Source organism: Schistocerca serialis, chromosome 5, assembly GCF_023864345.2.
Source record: "Schistocerca serialis cubense isolate TAMUIC-IGC-003099 chromosome 5, iqSchSeri2.2, whole genome shotgun sequence".
Classification (NCBI taxonomy): domain Eukaryota; kingdom Metazoa; phylum Arthropoda; class Insecta; order Orthoptera; family Acrididae; genus Schistocerca; species Schistocerca serialis.
The window spans coordinates 715074350-715087137 of record NC_064642.1 but is presented as its reverse complement, the minus strand read 5'-3'; the positions used below and the strand labels follow the sequence as shown (position 1 = coordinate 715087137).

At 40.7% G+C, this 12788-nt stretch overlaps 1 protein-coding gene across 3 annotated transcripts in view; it reads right to left on the bottom strand.

Moving 5' to 3' along the window:
- The window catches only part of LOC126481002 (L-serine dehydratase/L-threonine deaminase-like), an 86795-nt gene that overhangs the window by 10099 nt on the left and 63908 nt on the right, over positions 1-12788 (bottom strand). The window lies entirely within an intron of this gene.

Sequence of the window (12788 nt, the reverse complement as noted above, 5' to 3'; positions counted from 1 at the left end):
TTGAGTAGTGGTTTGAAACAAATTTTCATTGTCTGCAAATACACTTCAAGTCTTTCACACTGATGTTAAATTCAGGCTTTCGCAACCCATGATTGCTTCATCAGAAAAGAGGGAAGGAGAGTGAAAGACGAAAGGATGTGGGTTTTAAGGAAGAGGGTAAGGAGTCATTCCAATCCCAGGGGCGGAAAGACTTACGTTAGGGGAGAAAAAAGGAAAGGTATACACTCGCTCGCGCGCGCACACATATAGACATAGGCAGACATATGTAAATGCATGTCTGCCTGTGTCTGTATATGTACGGGTGGATGTGAATGTGTGCGTGTGTGTGTGTGTGCGTGCGAGCGAGCGAATAACTGTCCTTTTGCCCCCCTAAGGTGTCTTTCCGCTCCCAGGATTGGATTGACTCCTTACCCTCTACCTTAAAACCCACATCCTTTAGTCTTTAACTCTCCTACCCTCTTTCCTGATGAAGCAACCATGGGTTGTGAAAGTCTGAATATTTGTGTGTGGGTTTTTATTTTATTGTGTCTATCAACGTACCAGTGTGTGTGTGTGTGTGTGTGTGTGTGTGTGTGTGTGTGTGTGTGTGTAAAAAAAACAGATCACTAGTTACCATATAGTATAGGCACTAAGCGGTGAACAGTGATATCATTCTGCAATGTAACAAATGCATGTGGACAGCAGTTGGTTAAGTTACTAGAGGAAGGAATGTAGAGAGTAGGAAGAGTACAAGTGGAACTTACATGTTCTAAGGTAGGAGAAATACATTAAGAGATAAGCATTAGTGTCAAAAGAGTGAGCTATGGTGGATTAAAATAGAGACAGGTGGTTTGAGGGGCTGTTGTGGGTGCTGGAGAAAGGAATGGGGTGGATGGAAGAGGGACAGGGCAAGTGGAGGGAGTAACTGAGAGACTGACACCAGGAGTGTTATGGGAACAAAAGACAAGTTGCAGGTGGAGTTTCCATCTACACATTTAAGGGAAAAAACTAGTAGTGTGGGTAAGGATCCAAAAGGCATTGGCTGTGACACAGCCATTAAAGTCAATCACATTGCATTTCATAGTACCTGGGTAGTTCAGCTAGCTTTAGGTCACACTTGAGCAATCGAAAATTTTTGGAGTCCTTTTTACATCTGCATTTACTGGTTGTAACAAATTTGGTATATTACTTGGCAATTTTGACAGGTGGCCCTATCTCTGATGGGGTAGCACACAGCGATGTCAGGACTGTAATAGAAAATAGGATAAAGGTATTATTTCTGGATCCAGCCCAAGTGTGTGACCTATGTAGAAGGAAATTGGAAGCATGATGGGCATAGACAGAGAAGGGTACTGTGTAGATGATGGAATACCACTTTGTGACGAGTAGGATGGATTGTGACAATTGATAGTTGAAGTCCTGGAAGGTTAACAGGTGTAAGAAAATCATTATCACAAGTCACAAGAGATCTCTTTCTGAACAAGGTTAGGCTTAGAAACCTTCAACAAATCTTGCAGCATACTGAGAAAGGAACTACTCTCCATGAATAGCATGGCTTCACTCTGAGCCCACATCATACATATGTAAGTTAATTTGATGAAGGTGAAGGGTTCCAGATTCTGAGTAGCTTGGAAATGTGTGAAATGGTTGACACTGGCCCTGCAATGAAAAACTCAAAAATGGCTGTAGGACACTGTGCTGTGTTGTTCTCACCTTCCTTTCCTCTATCCGCCCCCTATGAGATCAACTTAACAATCGTTTCATACGCCATCAAAACTGACCCTGACATGAAATCATCCTCTTTGCTGATGAAGTACCACCCGTTACAGCAATTATATTAAGGAGGACATCAGCAGGCTGTCTGATGCACAAAGCTATGAGACTTAGTGCAGTGATTTCAGAATTTTGAAATTCCTAGTTTTTTCTTAAAACATATATCCTGGAATCTGTGCCTATTCTCACTCCTACAACTCTGAGCACCCACGTCTTGTATGCGTCTCAAAATTGTTAACCCCAATGACTTGTGGTTGGTTGCTATGCTCCTCTTTGCACTTGGAAACCAACACCTTCATCTTCCTTCCCTGACCCTCTACCAGCTGGTGCTCTGCCACTATTGATACCACATCCATCTACACAAACACTGTCAATGTTCATGTCTGCACCACCACCACAGCATTGTACCACCATCAACATTTGAATGTCTCCAAACCACCTTCATAGTAACCATGACCAACTAAATCTTTATACACAACTACTTCTCCTTCCACCAGGAATTCAAATCCAGCAGAAGTGATCTATTCAATACAGTTTTGTAGAGCCTTGTCGCTTGTGGATGATGCATTTGTTGAGAGTAGTAGTCTCTCACCCACCTTGCTGAACATCCTTTTGAGGCCTTCAGAGACCAAAATCATCATACCAATTTTGTTGAGAAATAGCTCTCAAATTTCCTGTATCCTTACAAACCTCTCTCTCCTCTCATACCTGCTGATCAGCTACCAAACATCATCTCTTTGTCACACAGTGCCATCCAGAAACATAACTACTAAATCATGTTATCTGCAGGGCTAGCCAAGTTCAAAATAAGGAATATCCTGTCCAAAATTATTCCCACACTCCAAAAAGTGGATTCAGCTGCCCATCCATCCTGCACGATATTCTTACCTATCTCTCAGCATAACATTTTATGTCTGATAATGAACAGATAATCCACTACGATGAATGGCCATCACTAAATTGTGGGTGAAGGCCAATTGGACCACACACTTACTATACTATGTGGTCAATTGCAAAGGCTGCATCACAATCTATTTTATTTGGAGTTCATCTTCTAACACTGGCTTACTGAACCGAAGAGATGGGAACTCTGTCTGTAGTATACTCTTTGCTTCCACAATCTCTATCAGTCGCTGTACTTCATCTGTCCCGCCCCCTCCCCCTCTGCTACCTTTTTTATTCCACTCTAATTCATGCATTCAATTATTTCCTTATTCCTTTGTGCCTTTCTTCTTCTCTGGATAATTCAGTTCCCCTTTCATGGAAAAGTTCCCCGTGGCAGTCTCACCTACTTGTTTCACATCAGCATGATTTTTCCGTACCAGCCTTCTGCTGAATCTCGTTCCTCCCTTGCCCCCTTATATTCCACTGCTAACCACCCCAGTCAAGATTGAGGATGGTAAACACCTGTTGTCATCAGCCAATAGTATAACCCCACTCCCTTGTGTGCGTGTGCGTGCGTGCAGTATTACTATAGTAGGAGCAAGAACTTGTAAGCTTGTGTAAATGCTGTTTTGTGTTGTGTGCTTCTATGCACCCTGCATCAATCAGCTATAGGTGGAGTGATTGCCTTTGCCTTATTCTATGTATTAATCTCTATACAGCCCGTGAACAACAATTTAACTCAATACATATGTAACATTTGTGTAATTAAATTGATTAAAACAAATATATTAATTTTGTAAAGTCATTTTCATAAATGTTTACCAAAACTTTATAATATGAGGTGGAATCCAAAATTTTCGGGACTGGTGCTGCCATCTGGAAAGTAGGAGTAGTAGATCTTTGCACCACTAGGTGGCGAGAGCTGCATATCTGATGAGTCAGTGTGCGGAGTGGCATTCAGCTGGGAGGATGTGTTGTGTCTGCGCAGTGCTTTCCGTAATACTCTGTGTTTGGTATGTGGCAATTTTACGATGGATCCGTGAACAGAACAGCGTGTGTGTGTATCATATTCTGTGCGAATCTTGGGAAAAGTGCTACGGAGACACTTGGAATGATCAAGTGTCTGGGGGACAAAGCAACAATCATCCCAGTGGAAGAGCCCGTGCTCTCAAAGACCCAAAAAAGCGAGGTGAAAAGCAAAGTGAAGAGCATGATCATCGTTTCCTTTTATACCGAGGGAACTGAGCACAAAGAGTTCGTACCACCCAACCAGTGAATTCCGCGTACTACTGTGACATTTTGCAACGGCTCCATGAAAACGTGTGGCGATGACGGCCCAAACTTTGGCATCAAGGGAACTTGCTGCTGCATCACAACAATGCGCCCTGTCACATGTCCTTGCTCACCAGGATCTTTTTGGCAAAAAACAACATGGCGGTTGTATCCCACCCACCGTGTTCACCAGATTTTGCACCTTGCCACTTCGCGCTATTCCCAAAACTGAAACTCAAGTTGAAAGGCCATAGGTTCGACACTCTAGAGAGGATTCAAGAAGCAGTGCTGGCGGTGATAAACACCCTCAAAGAACAGGACTTCCAGAGAACATTTGACCAGTGGCAGAAGCACTGGGACCGGTGAGTACGTGCAGATGGGAACTACTTCGAGGGTGTTGGTGACCATTAATCCAACGGTAAGGTTTTCAACAGATGGCAGCACCAGTCCCGAAAATTTTTGGTAATACCTTGTATTTAGTCAATGGCCTTCCCCGAGTGGTGACACCGGTTTCAGTTAGATCACCGAAGTTAAGTGCTGTCACGCTTGGCTAGCACTTGGATAGGTGACCGAGCAAACCTGCCAAGTGCTGTTGGCAAGTTGGGAACACTCAGCCCTTGTGAGGCTAACTGAGGAACTACTTGATTGAAGAGTGGTGGCTCTGGCCACAAAAACTGAAAACGACTGGGAGTGTGGTATGCTGACCACATGCCCCCTCATATCTGCATCCAGTGATACCCATCAGCTGCGGGTGACACGGCGGCCAGTCGGTATCATTGGGCCTTATGAGGCCTGTACTGGTGGAGAGTTTTTCTAATATTTAAAGGTCAATTTACATAAGAACAGTTTTAAACATTTCTGTTGAATGTTTGTGATAATTACTAAATTCTTTCGAGTTACAGGTATAACAGAAACTTTGGTCTCATCCTTGTTTGCAGGTGATAGGAAGAGTTGTTGTATGATGAAGTGTGCAGTGAAATCTTAATGAGACATGTGGTGAGGCAATAATCTACAAATTCATGAGTACAGAAGATTCAATGATGATAACTGTTTTTATTTAGTAGTTAGTAAACCATCAACTTCACAAACCTAGAAATAACATATTTCTTTCCAAAGTATCCAAAGAACATAATACCACATTGTTAGCTGCAACAAGCAGGAGCAATGCTTTGTCGGTGCTGCACATTTTAGTGACTTTGACTGAGATAAACTCACACTGTAATGTTCTTCTTCGGCATGCCAGTGTAGAAGTTGAAACAGAAACAGCTAAGTGAAAAATTCGTGCAATCCACACATTTATTTATATATACGAAAACTGACTTTGGAATTCTCCTTTGTGTGAGACTGCATGTGTACAAGATACATGTGCAGATTTGAAATTCTAGATTTGTATATTTTACTGTGCATATTGCTTCCATTTGTACTGTATTGTGAAATTTCGAACATTCACAAGTGCTGTGATAAGCACATACTGTTATCGTCAATTGTATGCTTTAACTTCTTTGTGCTCTTTTAAAAGTTTTGAGACCAGTAGGTGTATCCTCATTCAAAACAACAGTTATCTAATTTCATTGTATAATTACATCAAAACAGATTATTTTTGAGAATTTTCAGATGTTTACAAAACTATATTTTTGAAAGTTACTGGTACGAGTGCTTTGGATATGGAACTAACTTCGTAGCAAATCAGCACGAGTGGTTCACATTACTGCCGAAGAATAGTTCACTCCCTTACTTCATTATCTACCAATGCAAATAAATGTGCATTTTTGAGAATTTTTGGAAGTTACCATTGTCCTGTCCGTAATCTAATTTGTAGTAAATAAGCATTTGTAATTTAGTTACTGTAGCAGATATTTTAACTAACAAATTGTGTTACATCTAGTTTTCCCCTAAAGAGGAGTAGCCTTATATATTATCCACATTTATCATTTTAGGAAACTAGTAATTTTTACCACACGTTTTTCTGTTGTCTTAATAGAAATATTGTTTTGCATATTTGCTTCCATTCTTATAGAGAATTGGCAACTTTTTAGCTCAACAGATTAAAGGATAATCAGCCAGCTTAATTTAATGCTCCTACCACTGATAAGGAGAGTGAAATAAGAATTGGTGTCAGTGGTTTTGAGAAATAGCTGTAATTGTTAAAACTGAACAAAGCTCCAGAACTCAATTGAATCCTTATCAGATTCTATACTGAATCTGTGGCGGAGTTAGCCCTGTCTTCTAATTATATCTATCGTACATCCCTCAAACAAAAAAACTGTTCCCAGTTCATGGAAAAAGGCACAGGTCACACCCGTCCACAAAAAAGGTAGTGCAAACAATCCACAAAATTACCATCCACTATCCTCGACACTGATTTGTTGTAGAATCATAGAACATATTCTGAGCTCAAACATGATGTATTTTGAACAGAATGACCTCCTCCAAGCCAACCAGCATGCATTCCGTAAACATACATAACGTAAAACCCAAATTGTACTTTTCTCATATGACATACTGAATGTGCCGTATCAAGACAGGCAGATAGATGCAGCATTTCTTTATTTCCAAGAAGCATTTGACTCTGTACCACACCTATGCTTATTGTCGAAAGTACAATCATATGGGGGCATCAAGTGCAATTTGTGACTGGATTGAGAATTTTTGGTAGGGGCAATATGACAGTGCCATGCAAGTACTTATGGCAAAACTGTGGATGTGCTTACAGATTTTTCCTTTGAATGCGAACTGACTGGGTGTCAGTATGTGGTTGGCTAGGAGGATTAGTAAGGGGGTGATGGGTTTGAAGAACGTTGAGAAAAGGTATTGTTCCATGGGCCTGGAGGATGTTGATGTACAAGGGCAATACAGCCACAGTATTGAACAAGGAGTCTGGTGGTAATGGGACAGGAAATGTGGAGAGGTGGTGAAGGAAGTGAATAGTGTCTTGAATGTAGGATGGGATAGGATGGGATGCAGATTTGAAGACAAGTGTCCGTTCATTTAGTAAACCGTCAGTCAGGCCATCTGTTGTCACCTGTTCACGTCTCCAGAGTGGCAAGTTATGTAATTAGTTTTCTTGTATTTCGTTAGTAGCATGTTTCTTAAATTTTGTGCACTTTTTTATTTTTTATTTATTTTTTTAAGAGGCTTAATCTTGTGTTTTGTAAGTGTATATGCAGGCAGTCTGTAGCACAGTTTTCATTTCCTCTGAACACTGTCATACAGCTCATTATGGAATCAGCATCCATTGATGACACATCAGGAGCGTAACAAACCTGCATATTTAGGTTTCTGTTTGATTTTATAGTTTACTACTTCAGTTAATCTTGGTTAGGGCGTGTGTATGCTGTGTGGGGATGCAGGAGAAGCTGGCCACAGTTTGCAAACAGCTGAATGAGGTTTTGGCTACAATCAGTAACCTTCAGGCTACTGATTCCAGGTGCAGAGGTGACGGAGAATCTGGTGTGTTGCACGGGACAACCCAGGTGCTACTTGTTTCACCCATGGGCTCTGCTTCTGAGAAGTCTCCAATTGTACCAAACATGGTGGATCTGCCTTCACAGCAGGGTGAGTGGTGGATGGTAACACATTCGCGTCACTCAAGGCAGAGAGTCGTCTAGCCTTATCTATATGCCATATGAATGGACATGTTGCCATTCCTCCAGAAGGGTTTGAACAAGCACATGTGGGCGAGTGTTTGCTAGTTATCAGAAGCTCCCTGTTAGGCGTGTTATGGAACCCCTTAAGAAGATAGCATTCAGGGCTGGAAAGAAGCCAATGTGCACTCGTTACATCTGCAGTGAGCCTCATCTCGGATATGGAGGTGGCCTTGTCAATGGCTATTAAGCATGCAGGGTGCAGCTATCTGCAAGTTGTGGCTCACAATAGCACTGACGGTGCTGTTGCATGGATTTTGAGGCCATCCTCAGTTCATACAGGCATACTGTTGTTGTCTACTTTGGCCCAAATAAACAGGTATTTATCAGCATTCAGCTTCTTCTTTCTTCTTGTAGACAAATTAAAGGACTTGTCTGGAACAAAGGTATCATTAGGAAACCTTCGCCAGTAGCCCTGTACTCTCTGCTATACTCAGTCTTCCAAGCCAAAATGTTTGCATCAGGGAAAGCTGCAAGGCCACCATAATCTGCATGGTTCTATTAGCAAAGGTTCCCTATGGTACCTTGGTTCCGGACAAGCCATTTAATTTGTCTACAAGAAGAAAGAAGAAGCTGAATGCTGATGAATGCATGTTTATTTGGGCCAAAGTAGGCAACAACTACTGTAAAATAAAGATTACTGGTGACTGCATGTTGTATTATAGACATTAAAGCATGGTTACGCGCTAGGCATAGTGTGATTTTGAGGGAGCTGATATGTTTCGTCTGGTGACGAGGCACTTGGCTACCTTAAGAGAGCAGACTTAGCCTCACATGGGGCCTGGGCGGTGCGGTGCCTCTAGTTTTACTAGGCAACGCGCGCGCTAAAAAAGCCAGGCTGCAGCTGGCTGAGCAGCCTTTGCTCGTAAGAGCCTGCTGAATATATTTAAAAAATAGTTTTATTTAATCCAGCACAGCTTATCACGTTCCTACTACTGTTTGCTTTGAAACTCTTGGGTTCTCTTTAATGACTGCCTTGTTCGATTTGAGATTTTCTTTTCTTATGCTTTCTTTTCTTATGCTTTCTTTTCTTATGCTTTCTTTTCTTATGCTTTCTTTTCTTATGCTTTCTTTGTAACTGCAACATCCTTTGCTGTTTGCAAAAGCACTGTTGTTGAATAATTTTTCCATTCAACTATGTTTGTGTAATATGAGGGTTGCTCAGGCAGTAATGTCCCACATTTTTTCCCAAGCCAATGATGAAGTTGCATATGAACTATTATGTACCATCTCCCTGAAGTTTCATAGGTGTGCACCAGAATTTGTTTCCTTCGCTAGACAGTACAGCAGCAGCGATATTCCCAAACGGTGTCTGTAAGTGATGTATGTTAAAAGCATTGTGTTTTCATTGAACTCCTCAGTGTGGGAAAGAAACTGTGGGGAGTATTCAAAAATGTTTGTGTGAAGCATATGGAGTATCTGCAGTCAACAGGAGTACAGAAGATGCCACCACAAGTTGGTTCAGCAGAGATCCATGATTTCGAGCAAGGACGACTCCAGCCACAGTTGTCACACCTGGACTGTTGCAGCATACTTATGTTCATTCTTGAGAATCAACACATTATAGCTTGGAAATTGGTGCTGATGTTGTCTATCAGCAAAGGAAGCATGGATGCAATTATCCACGCTCTTCGATACTCAGAAGTGTGTGTTATGTGGGTTCCATGGTTTCCTATGGTGGAACCCAAATTAAAAAAGTTTAGAATTGCTGAAACTTTTTGAAATTTAAGGGGAGGCCTTCTTGTTCCAGACTGCAAAAGGTGATGAAACTTGAGTTCACCATTTTCAGCCTGAAACAAAAAGACAGTCACTGGAATGGCTTCTTCCTCACTCTCTACAGAAGAAAAAATTCAAAGCAATTGCTTCCACTGGCAAGATGATGATGACTGTTTTGGGACTGTGAGAGTGTGATACTCATTGTTGTGATGCCAAGAAGCAGTACCACTAATTTGAAGGCATACATGAACACATTATGCAGAATTGGCTCAGGTGACTGGTAACACAGGGGGGTTATGTAGGGATTTTACTAAAGAGGATCAGGTAGTGATTGTGGGTGGGGCTGGCAATAGTATTGACAGGAATGTGGAGTATGACATAGATAGTGACCTGGAAAAGATAGCCACTCAGACTGGCAACACAAATGTGCATTTCGTGGGACTGTTTCAGAGTAACGATCGGCCTCATTTTAATACAGCCATCAGGCATAACAACATGGGACTTGAGGGTGCACTGATGACAGAAGGCATGAGTCACATTTCAGTGGTGTCGATGGAGTCTATCAGCAGGACAGGTTTCACTAGACATGGCCTGCACCTTGATAGGTATGGAAAGGGGAGGTTGGCAAAGCTTGTAGGTCACAGCATAGGTGGGGGTGGTGTGATCACTCATGGGAAAATTCCTGTAGTTGTGGGTGTTAGAGCGGTACCTTTTTTAGATTGAAGTCAGCTGATAGGTATTCCTGCTTAAAGGAAGTCTCTCTAACAAAGAAACCACTTTCGACAAAGCTTAGGTATCCGATTAATGAGGGAGTTAGTATATTTCATCAAAATATACAAGGCATTAGAGATAAAGTTAGTGAACTGCTTATAGATGTTGACTGTGAAATTATTGGTATATGTGAACACTTCTTAAATAAGGAGATAATTCAGAGGCTTCCTTTACCAGGATACAGGTTGGCTGGCAGCTTTTCTAGGAGCTCTTTGCGGTGTGGGGGAGTAGCCATGTATGTGAAAAATGGTATCCCATTTGAGTCAATTGATGTTTCAAAGTACTGCACTGAAAAGGTGTTTGAATGTTGTGCAGGTGTGGTTAAATTTAATGGAGCTAAACTTCTAACTTTCGTTATTTATAGATCCCCAGATTCCGATTTCACAACATTTTTGCTAAAGCTAGAGGAGGTTCTTGGTTCACTTTATAGGAAATACAAAAAGTTAGTTATATGTGGTGACTTCAATATTAATTGTATAAGTGATTGTGCAAGGAAAAGGATGCTGGTAGACTTCCTTAATTCATATAATCTTATGTAAACTGTATTCTTTCCAACGAGAATGCAAGGGAACAGTAGAACAACCACAGACAATATTTTTGTTCATTCCTCATTACTAGAAGGGCATTCTGTTAGCAAAAAGGTGAATGGCCTTTCAGATCATGATGCACAAATTTTAACTCTAAAAGATTTTTGTGCTGCAACACATGTTAAATACAGTTATCAACTTTTTAGGAAAGCTGATCCAGTTGCTGTAGAGACCTTTGTAAACCTTATCAAGGAACAAGAGTGGTAAGATGTTTATAGTGCTGATACAGTACACAATAAATATAATGCTTTCCTCAAGACTTTTCCCGTGCTCTTTGAAAGTTGCTTTCTGTTAGAACATTCAAAACAGGGTACTAGCACAAACAGGCAGCCTGGGTGGCTGACTAGAGGGATAAGAACATCTTGTAGAACAAAGTGGCAATTATATCAAAATGTTAGAAACAGTCACAATCTAAATGCAGCAGCCCATTACAAACAGTATTGTAAGGTGCTTAAAAAGTTATTAGGAAGGCAAAAAGTATGTGGTATGCAGATTGAATAGCTAAGTCTAAGGATAAAATTAAAACCATATGGTCAGTCGTAAAGGAAGTGGCTGGTCTGCAGAGACAGGTCGAGGATATAGATTCAGTGCGTAGTGGGAATGTACGTGTTATTGATAAGTCACATATATGTACAGTATTTAATAATCACTTTCTGAATATAGCAGGTGAACTAAATAGAAACCTAGTCCCAACAGGGAGTCATATAGCGCTCGTAGAAAAAAGTGTTCAGAGACTGTTACCTGAAATTCTCCTCCACGATACTGACAAGAGGGAAATTGAGTTAATAATTAAATCACTAAAGACCAAGAACCCTCATGGATATGATGGGGTATCTAGCAGAATACTGAAGTATTGTTCTATGTGTGTTAGCCCAGTACTTAGCCATATCTGTAACTTTTCCTTTAGTAGTGGTCGGTTTCCTGACCAATTAAAGTGGAGCCACTTTATAAAAAGGGAGACAGGGATAATGTTGACAATTATAGACCTATTTGTATGCCATCGGTGTTCGCTAAAGTTATCGGGAGGGTTGTATATACAAGGTTACTGGAGCATTTAAATTCACATAATTTGCTGTCAAATGTACAGTTTGGTTTTAGAAATGGTTTAACAATTGAAAATACTATATTCTCTTTTCTCCATGAGGTTTTGGACGGATTAAATAAAAGGTTGCAAACGCTAGGTGTCTTCTTTGATTTAATGAAGGCTTTTGACTGTGTTGACCACAAGATATTACTGCAGAAGTTGGACAATTATGGAGTAAGGGGAGTAGCTCACAATTGGTTCGCCTCTTGCTTTAAGAACAGAAAGCAGAAGGTAATTCTCTGCAATAGTGAGAGTGGTAGTGATGTTCAGTCCCAATGGGGCACTGTTACGTGGGGTGTTCCCCAAGTGTCGGTGCTGGGGCCACTGCTGTTTCTTATTTATATAAATGATATGCCTTCTAGTATTACAGGTGATTCAAAAATATTTCTGTTTGCTGATGACACCAGCTTGGTAGTGATGGATCTTGTGTGTAATATTGAAACAGTATCAAATAATGTAGATCATGAAATAAGTTCGTGGCTTATGGAAAATAATTTGATGTTCAATCACATTAAGACTCAGTTTTTACAGTTTCTAACTCACAATTCAACAAGAACCGATATTTTGGTCAGACAGAATGGGCGTATTATAAGTGAGACGGAACAGTTCAAGTTCCTAGGCATTCAGATAGATAGTAAGCTGTTGTGGAAAGCCCATGTTCAGGATCTTGTTCAGAAACTAAATGCTGCTTTATTTACCAATAGAACAGTATCTGAAATAAGAGACAGTTCAACACAAAAAGTAATCTCCTTCGCATATTTTCATACCCTTATGTCATATGGTATTAATTTTTGGGGTAATTCTTCCATGTGTGGTGTAAGTTTGAGAACCTCTTGTCGACCCCTATTCAATAGTCTGGGAATTCTGACATTGCCCTCACGGTATACATTTTCTTTAATGTCGTTTGTTGTTAGCAATATTAGCTTATTCCCAAGAGTTAGCAGCTTTCACTCAGTTAATACTAGGCACAAATCAAATCTGCATGTGGAATGCACTTCCTTGACTCTTGTGTGATAGGAGTGCAGTATTCTGCTGCATCCATTTTCAATAAGCTACCACAAGAACTCAAAAATCTTA